Genomic DNA, 16,593 nt, shown 5'->3' on the forward strand with positions numbered 1-16,593 from the left:
AGAAGATACCTCAGTTAAATTTGGGGAAATTAAGACATAAGAAAGTAAATAAGTTTATTTAGTGAAGCCCCTCTATAATTTCCAAAAATGAGCCAAATTCAGAGACCTAATTCATTTAAATGTCTTTAAGAAATTTCATTAAACAATAATCAGATAATTTTTATTTTGTACTTGATTCTAAAATATTTAAGTCATTCAAATACAGCTGTTAAATTCTTACAATCATTTTCCCAGCTGCTTTGTATTTTTCACTTCCTAAAGTTTAGCTGGAACTGGGGACGGTGAGATGGGAAGAGGAAACACATCTGTAATGGCTATTTAATAAGCTATGCTCTGTGGCTAAATAATTATACATATGTTTATAAAGACTCTTATTCTTTTAAAATTAACAATATCAAAACTTGGTTTACCTACAGTATCCAGTAAGCACAGAAACATTTTATATTACCTGAATTCAGAAACACATGGCACCAGACAGGGGACCACAAATATTACTCAGGAACAGAATAATGCAACACAGGGGCAAAAAATGCTGAAGAAATTTTTTTCCTGTGGTATCCACTAGCACTTTTTTTTTTTAAACAGACTAAGCTTTTATTGGTTCTTTATGATTATGCTACCACCTTCCAGACGAATACACATTGTGATATAAACATATTTAAAAAGGAATTAAAAAATGGAAAAGTAAGTATATGGTTTTCTTAATATCTGTTTAATAATTTAAAGTTCAGAATAAGAAACTCAATTTTCAGTCCCAGGTAGTAAGCTTCAGGGTTTCCCTAGTGGCTCAGATGGTAAAGATCTGCCTGGATTAGATCCCTGGGTTGGGAAGATCCCCTAGAGAAAGGAACAGCTACCCACTCCAGTATTCTGGCTTGAAGAATTCCAAGGACAGAGGAGCCTGGTGGACTACAGTCCATGGGGTCGCAAAGGGTCAGACACAACTGAATAAGCTTCAATATACATGAAAAATATCCTGGTGAAGAATGTAAATACTAAAAACTTGTATCTTTTATTGACTTTATTGACTTTATTTTGGTCTTATTAAGCATTACCTGACACTTGTTCTTTACTTCTTTAGATACTCAAAATGTCTTACCCTCTGCTGAATCTACAAAGCTATGCCTAAATGCTTATTAACTGAATGTAGTTGAATAGATTTCAAAATAGTGTTATTGTGATGATTTACTTTATATGCCAACTTGACTGGATTGTGGGTACCAGATATCTGGTCAAACATTATCTGGTATTTCTGGGAGGGTGTTTGGGATGAATCTAACATCTGAGAGACTGCAGAAAGCAGATTTCCCTCCCTAATCAGCTGAAGGTCTGAACAGGACAAAAAGGTTGACTCTCCAAAGAAGAGGGAATGTCTCATATCTAATGTCTTCAAGCTGGGCCGTCACATTTTTTTCTGCCTTCAGATTCCAACTGAAGCATCAGCTCTCTTCCTGGGTCTTAAACTCCTGATCTCTGTATCTCTGTCGGGACTGTAACTACACTACTGGCTCTCCTGAGTCTGCAGCTTGTCGACTGCCCATCTAGGGACTTGCCAGCCCGCATCATAATGTGGACCAGTTCCTGACGAAAATACATATACACACATGCTTCCTATTCGTGGTATTTCTATGGAGAACCCTGATTCAGTTATTCTTGGTTTTCAAAGTTTCCTAAAATACCCAAGTTTCTTAAATAAATATAAAAAGTTCTTTTAATTAAATCTGAATTACCTTGGGCCCTTGAATTGTGGCTCTTAGAGTTTCTTCAACCTAATAAAAAGTTAAATTTTACTATCAGCAATATAGTTGAGATCTAACATATGTCCTCAGACTCAGTGAGTGACTCATTGTAGGTCAGACTCACTGTATGTCTGACTCAGTGGACCTGAATCTGGGCAAACTCTAGGAGATAGTGAAGGACACAGAAGCCTGGCACGCTGCTGCAGTCCACGGGGTCACAAAGAGTAGGACATGGCAACTCGACAACATGTCCTCAGAATCCATGCTCTATTGAGGGCAATTCAGGCAGTGCAGCCACTAATGCCCCTGTGCCCAATGCAAGCTAAGACTATAAGGTCATCCACATCTTAGTGAAATGTAAATTGTCCACATGAGATCAAACAGCAAGGATCAGATTCAAATAACAAGTCCAAGATTTCAACCAAAGCTAAGGTGCACTCACCAACTACAAGATGATCACAGTGCAGAGTGATTTGGGTTTTGTTTCTATAAATTTCCTTGGCAGTATCTTTCTCATCTCTATCCACTCTCGGCCCAGAGATTTGTGTATAGTAATCTCTTCCAACAGTGTTGCCCCTTGGGAAATCAAATCGTTAAATAAATGTCTAGGCTGAAGACCAGTTCAAGATGCTTTACTCTCCTCTACTAAATAAGGTAATAAAAATCACCAGAGGTATGAAAGCTATTGGCAAAAATCTGAGCTTCAAAATAGGTGAAAAGCATGTAAGTGGAGAACACAATCACTTAAAACTTATATTACTCAATAGATACATATATACCAGAAATCTTGCTCGAAACATTAAACATTTTTCATTACATGCATTCTGGATGTTTTAGTAAAGAACGTACTCATTTCCGGTGACTAAAGGAAAAAAAAAATGTACTTCAACGTGTTTTCAATAAAAGAAGATGGCTGTGAAAGTAAAATGGAGTGTTTGAGGCTAGCCAGGGCAAGCTAAAGGTTAAGATTTTTTGTATTCTAGAGGTACTTAGACACTTCACTGAAGCTAAATGCTGTTTTTATTACTTCAAAATGTACCAACAAAAATGAATCAGACATTTCCTTTTTTTCTTTTCTCTTTTTCAATGATTTCTCTTTCAAATTTCTTTTTTAAAAAAGAGCCACTTTCCCCCCTGACAACAGTAAGGAATTCCTATACTCCTATAGGAACATGCAGTAGTGTGCGGTTTTCCCTTGTTTGATTTGTGTAAGGCCCATCTCAAGACACAATCCACTTACTAGGCACAAGCACCCTTTTCTGAGCTCTAGTCCTTTTATCTCAACTGACTATGAGATCTCTAACACTTCACGCCAAGAGGTCTTGCTGATACACCAAACTCAACATATTTAAATCTGAAGTTCTTCTTCCTCCTTCCTGAAGCCTCTCCGGCCTATCCTTGTTCTTTCTAAACCTAAACTGTCTTCAGTTTCTTTCTGATAAACATGCTCATCATCCACACAGCTGCCAAATAAAAACCCAGGAATCTTCCTAGATGTCTCCCTCTCTGTATCCATTATATCCAATCCATTAGCAATACAGTCATTTCAATCTTCAGAACTACATTTTCTAAAATAAGCATTCACTTATTGGCTTAACTAAACAATTATTTGGAAACACCTACCAGGTAACAGGTTCTGCCCAAGTATGTAATAATGAAAAGGAAAAGACACAATTCCCTGCCCTGACAAAGCTGACAGTTACTGGAGAAAAGAGACGAGAAGTCAAGTCAAGATGAAAGCACATTAATTATGTTATGTGCAATGTGGAAAAATAAAGCAGGGAAAGGAGATAGAAGGTGTAGGGAGTGGTTGTTATTTAAAGAGGACAGTCAGAATCTCCTCACTGCGGCAGTCATTTCTGGGAAGGGAAAGTCGGTGAGAGTGAGCTATGAAGTGGAAGTGTTCCAGGCAGAAGCAAGCAAGAGCCCTGAGGTGGACGTGCACCTGGGGTCCTTGAGGAGCAACAGGCACAAGTTTGTTCAGAAAGAGGCACAGAGGTAGGAGGGGAGGCCAGAGAAGAAAAAGGGACAGATCTGAGAGGGCCTTGGGGGAACTTTTTCCTCTGGGTGCTGTGCCAAAGATGGACTATAGGGACAACAATCAAAGCAGAGAGCACTTAGGAGATGACTACAGGCACTGACAATGAAGCAGTTAGTGGATGGTTAAGGCGGGCACTGACTGTGGTTTGAACATGGATGGCAGCGGCAGGGGTGATGAGAAGCAGTCAAATTCAAGATGTGTTTTGAAGGTATTATTGTTACTTTAATTTCCAAGAAAGTAGAGCCTAAGACAACTGCTTGCAAACAGGTAGTTTACTGGCAATGTCATCCAGGAATCAACCAGGACTGTGAAACAGGAAAGGAAAAACATAGGCAATCTGAGGATGAGTTAACTAGCTCACCTCGCCAGAGGTACCATGACATGACCCTCAAGATCTCCATTCTGGCTTGGCTCCTATCCCCCACTGGTCATGTATGGCCTTTCCTTTCAAGTTGTACATCAGCGCACATTGGTTCCTCGTGTTGCATTAAAGAAGCCCCAAGGCAGGGGACCAAGAGGTAAGACAGTATCCAACTTCATCTTCATAAAACAGGGCAATGCCTTCACAAGAGGTGGCTCAGTGGGTAAAGAATCTGCCTGCAATGCAGGAGACAGGGGTTCAATCCTGGGTCAGGAAGATCCCCTGGAGGAGAGCATGACAATCCACTCCAGTATTCTTCCCTGGAGAATCCCATGGAGAGAGGACCCTGGCAGGCTACAGTCCATACGGTCGCAAAGAGTAGGACACGAATGAAGCGACTTAGCACACACACACCCGTGACAGCAGGAAAGGGTAGTCTAAAGGGGATTTAGAAGTGGAGTACATGGAGCCCTAAAAAAATAGTCTTGGAATAATTCTCTAATGGACTATATACACTACGTGAGAGATAAAGAAGAGATAAGGGTAATGCCAAGGTTTGGTCCTAATGAACTACAAGCATGAAACTGCCATTAACCAAAAGACAGTGGGAAATATGATTATGTATGTTACTTCCTTCTAAAAGGTAGTCATGGATCTCTGCATCTCCGGTTCACACACACCTTCATCTCCTCAGCCCTGCTTACAATCTCAAATTAGCCACTCACTACCCCTCACCTCCAGCTCTGTAGTTATACTAAATAAACTCAATCCTCTGGCCACACTGTGCTCTCTCAGGGCTCTCTGGAATCTTGCTCGGGTTGGTCCCTCTGGCTATCTGTTTTGCTCAAATAACTCCTTATCAGCCTTTAATTGGAAACTCAGTAGATATCTCCTTTTAAGTTAGATACACACCTACCCATTCCCAAAATAGTCTTTGTATGTGCCTGCCTCCCCTCCAGGATGTAATCATGGAATATTTTTCTTGAACCCATAGGGCATATTACAACACTGGAAGATACTAGGTGTGCAATTAAAGTATGTTAAATTAAGGAAAAAGTGGTTTCTCCAAGTCATTCTATGTTTATTTTTAAAACAGTATCTGTGCCCCAAACCAACTTCTCATATGAACTATTTAAATATTTTAACGTGTCACCTCATCCTGAGACACTGAAGCTTATGTCCAAAGTCACATAAGGATTCAGTAGCTAGGAAACAATTACATTTCAATTATTTTGATTCCCATCAGAAAAGACTCCTGCCTTTTCCCAAATAGTTAACTCTGAGCCAAGATCTGAGTATAATATGTTTTAGGATATTTATAGAATTAGATCATTAAAGATTAAAAATGCTTACTGCATTCTTTAATTGAAGTATAGTAGATTTACAATGTTTCAGATGTACAACAAAGTGTGTATTGTGTGTGTATATATACACACACTTTTTTCAGACTCATTTCCACTTTAGGTTATTGTAACATACTGAATACAGTTCTCTATATTCAATAGAGATACTGTGCTATACAGTAGGTCACATTGTTTATATATTAGTAGTGTGTATCTGTTAATCCCAAAGTCCCAATTTATCCCTATACCAGCATTCCAGTTAACATAAAAATAAGACCATCTGAAAGTAAAACAAATCACTGTACTGTATCTTAAATCTTAAAGACTCTTAAAGAGAGGGTTGATAAAATCTGATCTTTGCAGTCAGCCCTATGCCCGACTTCTGGGAAAGAGATCTTTTTCGCCACGTTGTCTGCAAGTTATAGGTCTAAATGACGTATTTGGTCATGCTGTTCAGGTAGGGTGTGTGTGCTCAGCTGTTTCAGTCACGTCCAATTCTTGGCAACCCCATGGACTGAAGTCCACCAGGCTCCTCTGTCCATGGAATTTTATCAGGCAAGAATACTGGAGATGGTTGCCATTTCTTTCTCCAGGAGATCTTCTCAACCCAGGGATCGAACCTGCGTCTCCTGCATTGGCAGGCAGATTGTTTACCACTGAGTCACATGAGAAGCCATGTTCATGGTGGGCAGAGCCCAGTCAGCTTCTCATAGAGGCTTCCTGACTTCAATCCATTTCAGTTCTGATGGAAAATGTGAGCACATTATTTTTAGATTCAATATAGGTTTCTGTTGGGTAAACTTTCTGGCTGACTAGATTTTCTGAACCTAGTCCTTTTCACTTGGAACAAATGTGCAATTCCCGAAGATGCCAACACATCATGTGTTACTGATGCATAACAAGATTAAGAGGAAAAATGAAAACATTTAAAAAGAAAAACATACTTGGGAAAAAATTACACAGTAAAGTGACCTGGGTAACGCCCTCAGACATTTTCTAAAATTATTTGGAGGATATCTTTATAATTTAAGAGTACACCTAGGTCCTATAAAAACTGCAAAGTGTTTTCAGTGCAGGGAACAAAACAGCATACAAAAGAAAGCATCATTTTATAATTTATAGAGAATAAAAATCATTCAAGTTTGAAACTTCCAAAGTTCTATTAAGTCCTTAAACAACTCATATTTAATTATAAAGTATTACAAAATAATAGACACTTCTGAAACATATGCATTCAATCACATAGCTAGATGTGGTAACATTTTAAAATTTTTCTAAACTGAAATTCCTTTATTAGAAAAATAAGGCAGAAGACTCCATTATCTAACTAAAACACCAATCATACCATAACTCAGCTCACAAATCCTCCATGAATTTCCATTGCCTGTGGGATAAAGTTCAAGTTTACTCACAAAGCAACATAATTTTAGTTCAAAGTTCTCAAACTTTAACCACACATCTGTATCAACTGGACGGCTTATTAAAAACAAAGTTTTCTGGATGCATTCCCTGGAGTTTTTGATTCAGTAGATCTGGGTTGGGACACGAGAATTTATATTTCCAACAGGTCCCCATGTCACACTGATGCAGGGACCACAATTTGAAAACCACTGTCTAGTCGCAATCTAGCTTTCATGTGTCATCTATTTCCCTACACAGACTTCTGGCTCTGCATAATTTTTCATCCTTTGATTCTAAATAAACCATTCCAAACACGCTTATGTTTATAGGTTCTAGAATTCAACAAAAGAACTCTTGCTTAAGCTGTACTCTATAGAGCAACTGTATTTCAACAGTATTTGAATGCTGTCACAACCACCCTCCAGCTTCTCCTGAATCAGCTTTAGCATCACTTGTTGTTAATACTCTGATGTACAAACCTCAAGGCCCTGGGGTCATTTTCCCATCCTAATGACGGCCATGGCCCTGAGTGGGAGAAGTATGAAACAATATTCTGGGGGAAAAATGTTTTTGTTATGACTATGAGTTTCTGCTATCTGAGAAGGGCTTGTCAGTGTGGGCAGTTTTCCAACTACTCTACAGGAAAGGCGTTTCTGCTACACTAACAAGGAGAAAAGCTTGGAAAGAGGCTTCCTAGCCTATAGGCATGCTCTCTGTCCCCAGGATGATCTATTAATCTGTGTAGGGAGAGTTAATGATAAAGATTCATAGGCAAATTAACAGATCCCCATAAGGCCCAGATACAGAATTATGAAGACCAATTGTTCCCAAAAGCAATAACTGAACAAGCAGGGTTGCAGGTGGGCTACTCTGCTAAGTTTTAACAAAGGAAAAATGATATGATCTTAACCAGAACTAATGCTACTTTTAATCACAAGTAATTTTTCTCATAAACCAACTAAGTAAAATAACAAAGCCTCTTCGCTAAAATTCTGATTTCACAAGTAAAATACTATTATCATTGATATCAGAAAAAGAAAATAACAGTCAACACAGGAACCTGAATTCAGTGTTTTCCTTGTAGAGAACATTTTCTGGAACTCAAGTCTTGAATACTAGAGTAACTGGCCATGATCTCCTCCAGGGAATCTTCCCAACCCTGGAATGAAACCCACATCTCTATGTCTTCCACACTGGCAGCCAGATTATTTACCACCAGCCCCAGTGCAAAGCTCCTTCAATTTTCAGAGGAAAGGAAAACCCATCATGCTTTCTAGCTGAAAGGAAGGTAAGGGTGTGGCTATGTACTGCATTTTGCTATGGGTTACCTCTTTTATTACATAAAATTCTACAAATACACCAAAAAAAGAGAATATCGGGTTCAGTCTTAAGGGGTGCTTTTTATTATAAAGGAATAAATTATAGAATAAAGTCAATTGAGGACCAACCCCTTCTCCTGCCATATTCACCACTATCATAAACTGGCTTTTTATCTACTACTATGAAAATTACTGTGAATATTATTACTGGAAGGACTGATGCTGAAGCGCTAGTATTCTGGTCATCTGATGCAAAGAGACGACTCATTGGAAAAGTCCCTGATGCTGGGAAAGATTGACAGCAGGAGGAGAAGAGGGCGTCAGAGAATAAGAGGGTATCACTGATACAATGGACATGAACTTGGGCAAACTCCGGGAGATGGTGAGGGACAGGGAGGTCTGGCATGCTGAAGTCCATGGGGTTGCAAAGAGCTGGACACAACTGGGTGAATGAACAACAACATGAATATTTTAGGAGCTTTATAGAAACATAATTCACATGCCATAAGACCGACCTTTTTAACATGTTCAATTCAATCCTTTTTAGCACAGAGTTTTGCTATTATATCATCATGCAATTTTAGAACATGTGCATAACACCCTCAAACAAGTCCAATAGCCATCAACAGTCACTCCCTATTCTTGCCCCTGGCCCCCCATCCCAGGCAACTTAAGGCTACTAATCTGTCTTACATCGGTGTATAGTTTTAAATTCTAGACTTTTCATATAAATGTAATATGACAATATGTGGTCTTAGAATCTGGCTTCTTTCACATAGCATGACGTTTTCAAACTTTATTCAAGTTATAGCATAATTTTTATTGCCAAAGAATATTTTATTATATAGATACACAACATTTTGTTTATCCATTCATCAGCTGCTGGACATACGGGTTTTCCACTTACTGGCTATTATGAATAACACTGCTGTGAACATGCACAAATTCTGTGGGGACATTAGGTTCTCACTTCTATTGGACAGATACTCAGGAGTGAAACATCTGGGGCATATGGTAACTGAATGTTTAACACTGTGAGGAACTGACAGACTGTTTTTTCAAATCGGTTACAACATTTTCTATTCCCAGAAGAAGTGTACAAGGATTCCAATTTCCCCACATCTCTACCAACACTGGCTATTATCTTTTCGATTATAGCCACTCTAGTGGGTGGACAAATATCTTGTGGTTTTGATTTGAATGTCACGGACAGTTAAAGATGGGTACAATAAAGGACAGAAACAGTATGGAAGTAACAGAAGCAGAAGATATTAAGAAGAATACACAGAACTATTTAAAAAAATATTAACAATCCAGATAACTACAATGGTGTGATCACTCTCCTAGAGCCAGACGTCCTGGAATGCGAAGTCAAGCGGGCCTTACTAGGAACAAAGCTAGAGGAGGTGAGGGAATTCCAATTGAACTATTTCAAATCCTAAAAGATGATGCTGTGAAAGTGCTGCACTCAATATGCCAGCAAATTTGGAAAACTCAGCAGTGGCCACAGGAATGGAAAAAGTCAGTTTTCACTCCAATCCCAAAGAAAGGCCATGCCAAAGAATGTTCAAACCATCACACAATTGCACTCCCCTCACACGCTAGCAAAGTAATGCTCAAAATTCTCCAAGCCAGGCTTCAACAGTACATGAACCATGAACTTCCAGATGTTCAACCTGGATTTAGAAAAGGCAGAGGAACCAGGGATCAAATTGCCAACATCTGCTGGATCATAGAAAATGCAAGAGTTCCAGGAAAACATCTGCTTTACTGACTATGCCAAAGCCTTTGACTGTGTGGATCACAACAAACTGAAAATTCTTCAAAAGATGGGAATACCAGACCACCTGACCTGCCTCCTGAGAAACCTGTATCAGGTCAAGAAACAACAGTTAGAACGGGATATGGAACAATGAACTGGTTCAACTGGGAAAGGAGTACATCAAGGCTGTATATTGCCACAGTGCTTATTTAACTTACATGCAGAGTACATCATGAGACGTGCCGGACTGGATGAAGCACAAGCTGAAATCAAGACTGCCAGGAGAAATATCAATAATCTCAGATATGCAGATGATACCACCCTTATGGCAGAAAGTGAAGAAGAACTAAAGAGCCCCTTGATGAAGGTGAAAGAGGAGAGTGATAAAGCTGGCTTAAAACTCAACATTCAATAAACAAAGATCATGGCATCCGGTCCCATCACTTCATGGCAAATAGATGGGGAAACAGTGGAAACAGTGGCAGACTTTATTTTGGGGGGCTCCAAAATCACTGCAGATGGTGACTGCAGCCATGAAATAAAAAGACACTTGGTCCTTGTAAGAAAAGTGATGACAAACCTAGACAGCATATTAAAAAGCAGAGACATTACTTTGCCAGCACAGGTCCATCTAGTCAAAGCCATGGTTTTTCCAGTAGTCAGGTATGGATATGACAGTTGGACTACAAAGAAAGCTAAGCGCTAAAGAATTGATGCTTTTGAACTGTGGTGTTGGAGAAGACTCTCTCTTTTTTTTTTTGAAGACTCTTGAGAGTCCATTGGACTGCAGGGAGATCAAGTCAGTCAATCCTAAAGGAAATCAGTCCAAATATTCATTGGAAGGACTGATGCTGAAGCTCCAATATTTTGGCCACCTGATGCAAAGAGCTAACTCACTGGAAAAGACCCTGATGCTGGTAAATACTGAAGGCAGGAGGAGAAGGGGCCACAGAGGTGGATGGCATCACCAACTCAATGGACATGAGTTTGATCAAGCTCCAGGAGTGGTGGTGGACAGAGAAGCCTGGCGTGCTGCAGTGCATGGGGTCGCAAAGAGTCAGACACGACTGAGTGACTGAACTGAACTGAACTGATAGCTAATGACACTGAGCAGATATCTTTTCATATGATCACTGGTCATCTCTACATATTCTTTTTTTTTTTTTCAGTTCTTATTACCTTTATTGGTCCATTTTTATTCAAGCCACATTATCTCTCCCTTGGTAATGCAATGGTTTTCTTATGTATCCGCCTTTGTTCTTTCTTGTTGTTCAGTCATTAAGTTATGTCCAACTTTTTGAAACCCCACAGACTGCAGCATATTAGGCTTCCCTGTCCTTCCCTATCTCTTGGGGTTTGTTCAAACTCACATTCATTTGTCAGTAATACTATCTAATGATATCATCTTTGACAGCCCCCTTCTCCTTTTGCCTTCAATCCTTCCCAGCATCAGGATCTTTTCCAATGAGTGCTCTTCACATCAGGTGGCCAAAGTATTGGAGCCTCAGCATCAGTCCTTGCAGTGAATGTTCAGGTTTGATTTCCTTTAGAATTGACTAGTTTGATCTCCTTGCTGTCCAAGGGACCCTCTCTTTTCTACATATTCTTTACAGAAATTTCTGTCAAAATCCTTTCCCATTTTAAAAAAGAATTACCTTTTATTATTGGTTTTAAGAGTTCTTTATATAATCTGGAGTTGAGTCCAACACTGGATATATGATTTGCAGATGTCTTCTCCATTCTGTGGGCTCTTCTCTCACCTTCTTGATGATGTATTTTTCTTTGGTGATCCTTTGTATTATTTATTATTTTATTGCTGCTTGTGCTTTTGACATCATATCTAAATTGCTTTATCTTATGAATATTTCTATGTAATTATGATCCAGACCTAAAAATCTTATATTACTTTTGAAAATGGTTGAAAACAACTTAGGCTCCATTTATCAGTCCTTGAAAGCTCCCATTTCTCCACATCCTTGCCAAGGCTTGATAACCTCAGATTTATTTTGCCTATTTCTTAATTAACTTGGTAGCTCATTTTATTTTAACTTTACTTATTTAGTTTCTTTTCTTGTACTGCCATCTACTCTGTCAATGGCCTCTTCATGTCTTCTGACCCTTTTTCGGTATTTTTCTCATTTAGGAAGACATTCTTTATATATAATTGATATTAAATTTTTCTCAGTTACATGTCTTGTAACATGTTTTCCAAGTATGGAAGCCATCCTTTTGCTTGTTATTTGCTTTGTTGAACTACCAATAATTAAACTGTTTAGAAATTCTAAAATAATATCTTTATGTTCTGTGATCTTCGCATTTTTTTTTTAACTTTAAGCTATACAAATGTCTTACTCTAAGAGACATTGTATTATATAGCTACTAATGGAATGGACACAAGAACCAATCTGTCTTGATTTGAATCTATATTCTACCATGTATTACTGTGTAATCTGAAACAAATTTACTTCTCTGAACCTGATTCTTCCTTTATAGGATAGGGGGGATAAGAGCACCTATCCCATGTTGTGTGGCATTTAAATGATGAAGTGTTTATGACAATACATGGAACATCAGCTATTCTTTTCTTCTGAACATTTTCACTTTTTGAATTTTACCTTTAGCTTTATGACATACTTGGAGATGATTATTTTTCTCCTGTTTCATAAATTTTATACATGTTATGAAGTGAGGTTTTCAAATAAGTCTGCCTTTTCCCACTGATCTCTAATGTCCCATCTGACACATTATTTCCTTATATATATGATTCTCTATCATGTCCCATAAATCTATGGCTACCCTAGGCCATAACCACACTATTTTAATTACTATAGCTATTAAACTATAAAATCGTAGTAAGTTTTTATATCTAGAAGAGCCAATATACCTAACTTGCTCAGTGCTTACTATCTATAAACACAGGCATTTACATGTGAATGGATTACAATGCAGATATTTGTATCCTTGGATTTATGAATTATAAAATCACAAGTAAAATATTGTCTGTTAGCTTAGTACTTAATAGAACTATAAGTATACACTTTTCTTTTTAAGCCCTAGACCATTTTGATTATTTTGTAAATAAAGTAATGATTTATTGAAAGCCAAGGGGATAATAAACAAAGAATCTAGACAAAGAAGTAAAACATTACAGAACTTTTCCACGGGATGGATAATTTTGCTCACACACCAAGTACAAATAGGTGATAAGAAATTTTCAACACAAATTCAAAAATTCCTTAAAAAGAAATTAAAAAACGAAAACAAAGTCCCAGAAGAAAAGACCAAGTATTCAGTTTGCAGAATCACAGTGTGGATTCCCAGTGACTGAGGAAGAGGTAGAAGAGATTAGTATAAACACCACAGCAATTTTATCTGGTAAAGACAGTTCATCGATTATACTAAAACATTCTACAGCTACTGCTCCTGACCATAAAACTCAATGTGTAAATCTAAAAGGAGCCATGTATAAGTGATACCCTACAATAGGAAGGAACAATGACCTTGTAATTTTAGCATTAAGAAATAAATCCGGAGAGGTGAGAGCATTCGCTTTTGTGTAAAGCCGCAGATCACATTTCTTATTTGCAGTCAGAGCTACTCAAGATACTTCACAAGTAATCTCTTTAGATTAACATTTGCAGAAAATCTTAGGAAGAGGAAAAAGGGACGGATGCTCCATTCTTCACAGCAAGAGAGATTTTTTTTCCTTAGAAAATAACTCAATTGTGTTGCTAATTTTGCCCTCCCACCTCAGATGGCGAGGTACTGTGGCTGAGAACAAATTGAATATAAGTTGCATTTCTGTAAGCACTAAATTGTTGTGTTGTTTAGTTGCTAAGTCATATCCAACTCTTTTGCAACCCCACGAACTGTAGCCCTCTAGGCTCCTCTGTCCATGGGATTTCTCAGGCAAGAATACTGGAATTAGTTGTCATTTCCTCCTCCAGGGGATCTTCCTGACCCAGGGATCAAACCCGTGACTCCTGCATTGCACGAGGATTCTTTACCGCTGAGCCACCAGGGAAATCCAAGCACTAAATTATGACAGTCTAAATGTGGCTGAACATATGGTACGTTTTTACAAAATATTATGTATTATAGTAAGTGGGAAAATCTAAGCAGAAGTTATCATCTCTGAGCTTTATTCATACCCTGGAATATTCATTTGTGGTAGTTGTGGTGTGTGTTTCTATAATGTGTCTCTTAAATAAAAATGTTCATGTGGCAAAGACTTTGACTTCCAAAGATTCAGCCTAAATAGCAATCATAACGTCCAGTTTAAATGTAATTCCTCAAAGAACAAGAACAAAACCTCTGCAACTCCAAATTCTGGTTCAGCCACTAGAAGTAACAGTGAGATTTGGGTAAGTCGCCTAACAACTGTGTGCCCATGCTTCCTCCCTTGTGAAAATGAGAGAACACAAGTAGATCATTAAAATTAACTAGGTCTTTTCAAATAGCAATGTAGGTGCCTGTAACATTTGTTTTTATGGGGCTTACTTTAGATTGTGTAGATGTTTGTTTATATAATGGCACTTTATTCTCTGTTGAAGAAAACCTTCAGCTCCATCATCCCACACACAAACTACTTCCGCTGTTACTTGAAAGGAAATTCCTTTTCAAGGTTCACAGTACATTAGAGACAGCTGCATTGCTGAGCTTCCTCCAAAAACTTTAAAAAGCTGCAGATGTAGCCCATGCATGACATGGATCATGAAATGAGACAATCTCAAACACTCAGACTGCCCCTTCTCTTACCCTCTTTTCACGCTGTATTTTCTGGAGTGCTGGCTGCTTATACTAAGCACTATGTGTATGTTTATTGCAAATCAGGTCCCTGAGGGAATGCAGGAACTCTCTAAAGTGACTATCTTGAGCGCTAACTTCCAAAGGAAGATAAGGTGAAAAGTACATTTCCATTTAATGACATTTCAACAACAGTCACTACCCTATTCACTTCCAAAGAGGCAATCCTCACTTCAAACCACACATTCCCTGGGTGTGTTTCCATACTGCCCTGGAACTCATAAGTGTTTGTCTGGAAAACTCAATTCTGGACTCAGAACCAATAAAACAAAAATACAACACTAGGTAAGAATTCTGGCATAGAACTTTTCCAGCAGAAGCAAAGAAGAGAGTTATGACTTGGTTTATTTCAGAACAGTCACCAAAACTGCCTATATTGCTACAAAGATAAACTATTTGCATTAGGAATAACATGTTGAATATAATTAGAGGTGGGTACAGGGCTCAGGGGACAATGACATATTTTATTTTCTTGGGCTCCAAAATCACTGTGGATGGTGATAGCAACCATGAAATCAAAAGATGCTTAGTCGTTGGAAGGAAAGGTATGATCAACCTAGACAGTGTATTAAAAAGCAGAGACATCACTTTGCTGACAAAGGTCCATCTAGTCAAAGCTATGGTTTTTCCAGTACCCATGTATCGATGTCAGGGTTGGACCATAAAGATGGCTGAGTGCCGAAGAATTGATGCTTTTGAACTGTGGTGTTGGAGAAGGCTCTTGAGAGTTCCTTGGACTGCAAGGAGATCAAACCAGTCAATCCTAAAGGAAATCAACCCTGAATATTCATTGCAAGGACTGATGCTGGAGCACCAATACTTTGGTCACCTGATGTGAAGAGCCAACTCTTTGGAAAAGACCCTGACACTGGGAACGATTGAGGGCAGGAGAAGGAAGCAACAGTGGATGACATGGTTAGATAGCATCACCAACTCAATGGATATGAGTTTGAGCAAACTCCAGGAGATAGCGAAGGACAGGGAAGCCTGGAGTGCTGCAGTCCATGGGATTGCAAAGAGTTGGACAGGACTTAGCAACTCAACAACAACAGGACTCCGAAGCATCTCAACAACAATAAGGAGCTTTCTGAAGGTGGTTCACAGAGCCAAACTCTGAAAAGATTTCCAAGAGCCAACCAGGTGAGCTATGACAATCTGGAGAGAGAAATGACTTAATTAATGTACCTGAATGTACCTGGGATTCACATTTTTGTTTCACCCTCCAAGAAATCCTTCATTCCAGATTTGGATTCTTCCAAATAAATTAAGACTTAGGATCCCTTCTTCATCATTAGGGACAATATTTTAATAATGCCAGGACAACTGTTTCATTAAACAACAGGTCATACTAATGCAGTAACTTATGAAAGGACACCAAAACCAGATATGTAGGTAAGTTATTTCTGCAACAAATTCTGACAATTCTTTTTAAATACCATTAATATAAATAAGTTCTTGGTCAGAAAAAGGGGGTTAGAGGTTTTGTCTGCAGGTAAAGAATGAACTGAAATTTATTAACTCTAATGCCGTATGTGCCAAATCCCTTGAGGTAGCTTAATCAACTGCAGCTTTCTGGGCTCAGCTCCCAAATACTTGGTTCAGTAGATCTGGGATGGGGTATAGGGGGCTGCATCTTTAAAGTGACCTACAGTGACTCTGATGTCGGAAACACACTGAACCATGCTGTGAGGAAAACTGCAGACTCCTTGTTTCTCAAATGGATCACTGCTGATTGCACACTGCTCATCAACTAATTCTCATTCACTAGCCACTGCAGCAGGCCCCTCCCCCAGCCAGTGGTCACAGCAACACCTGCATAAA

The 16,593-nt window shown here is 38.7% G+C and overlaps 1 protein-coding gene across 13 annotated transcripts in view; it reads right to left on the reverse strand.

The window, feature by feature from the left end:
* Positions 1-16,593, reverse strand: part of BMPR1B (bone morphogenetic protein receptor type 1B) — a 448,509-nt gene that overhangs the window by 80,701 nt on the left and 351,215 nt on the right. For 2 of the 13 annotated variants that reach the window (XM_069593689.1, XM_069593687.1), the window contains one exon: positions 2,182-2,315. The exons of the other annotated variants lie outside the window; for them this stretch is intronic. The gene's annotated coding sequence lies outside the window, so the exon portion shown is untranslated. The remainder of the gene's footprint in view (positions 1-2,181; positions 2,316-16,593) is intronic. 13 annotated transcript variants of the gene reach the window in all.

Source organism: Ovis canadensis, chromosome 6 (genome assembly GCF_042477335.2).
Source record: "Ovis canadensis isolate MfBH-ARS-UI-01 breed Bighorn chromosome 6, ARS-UI_OviCan_v2, whole genome shotgun sequence".
Lineage (NCBI taxonomy): Eukaryota > Metazoa > Chordata > Mammalia > Artiodactyla > Bovidae > Ovis > Ovis canadensis.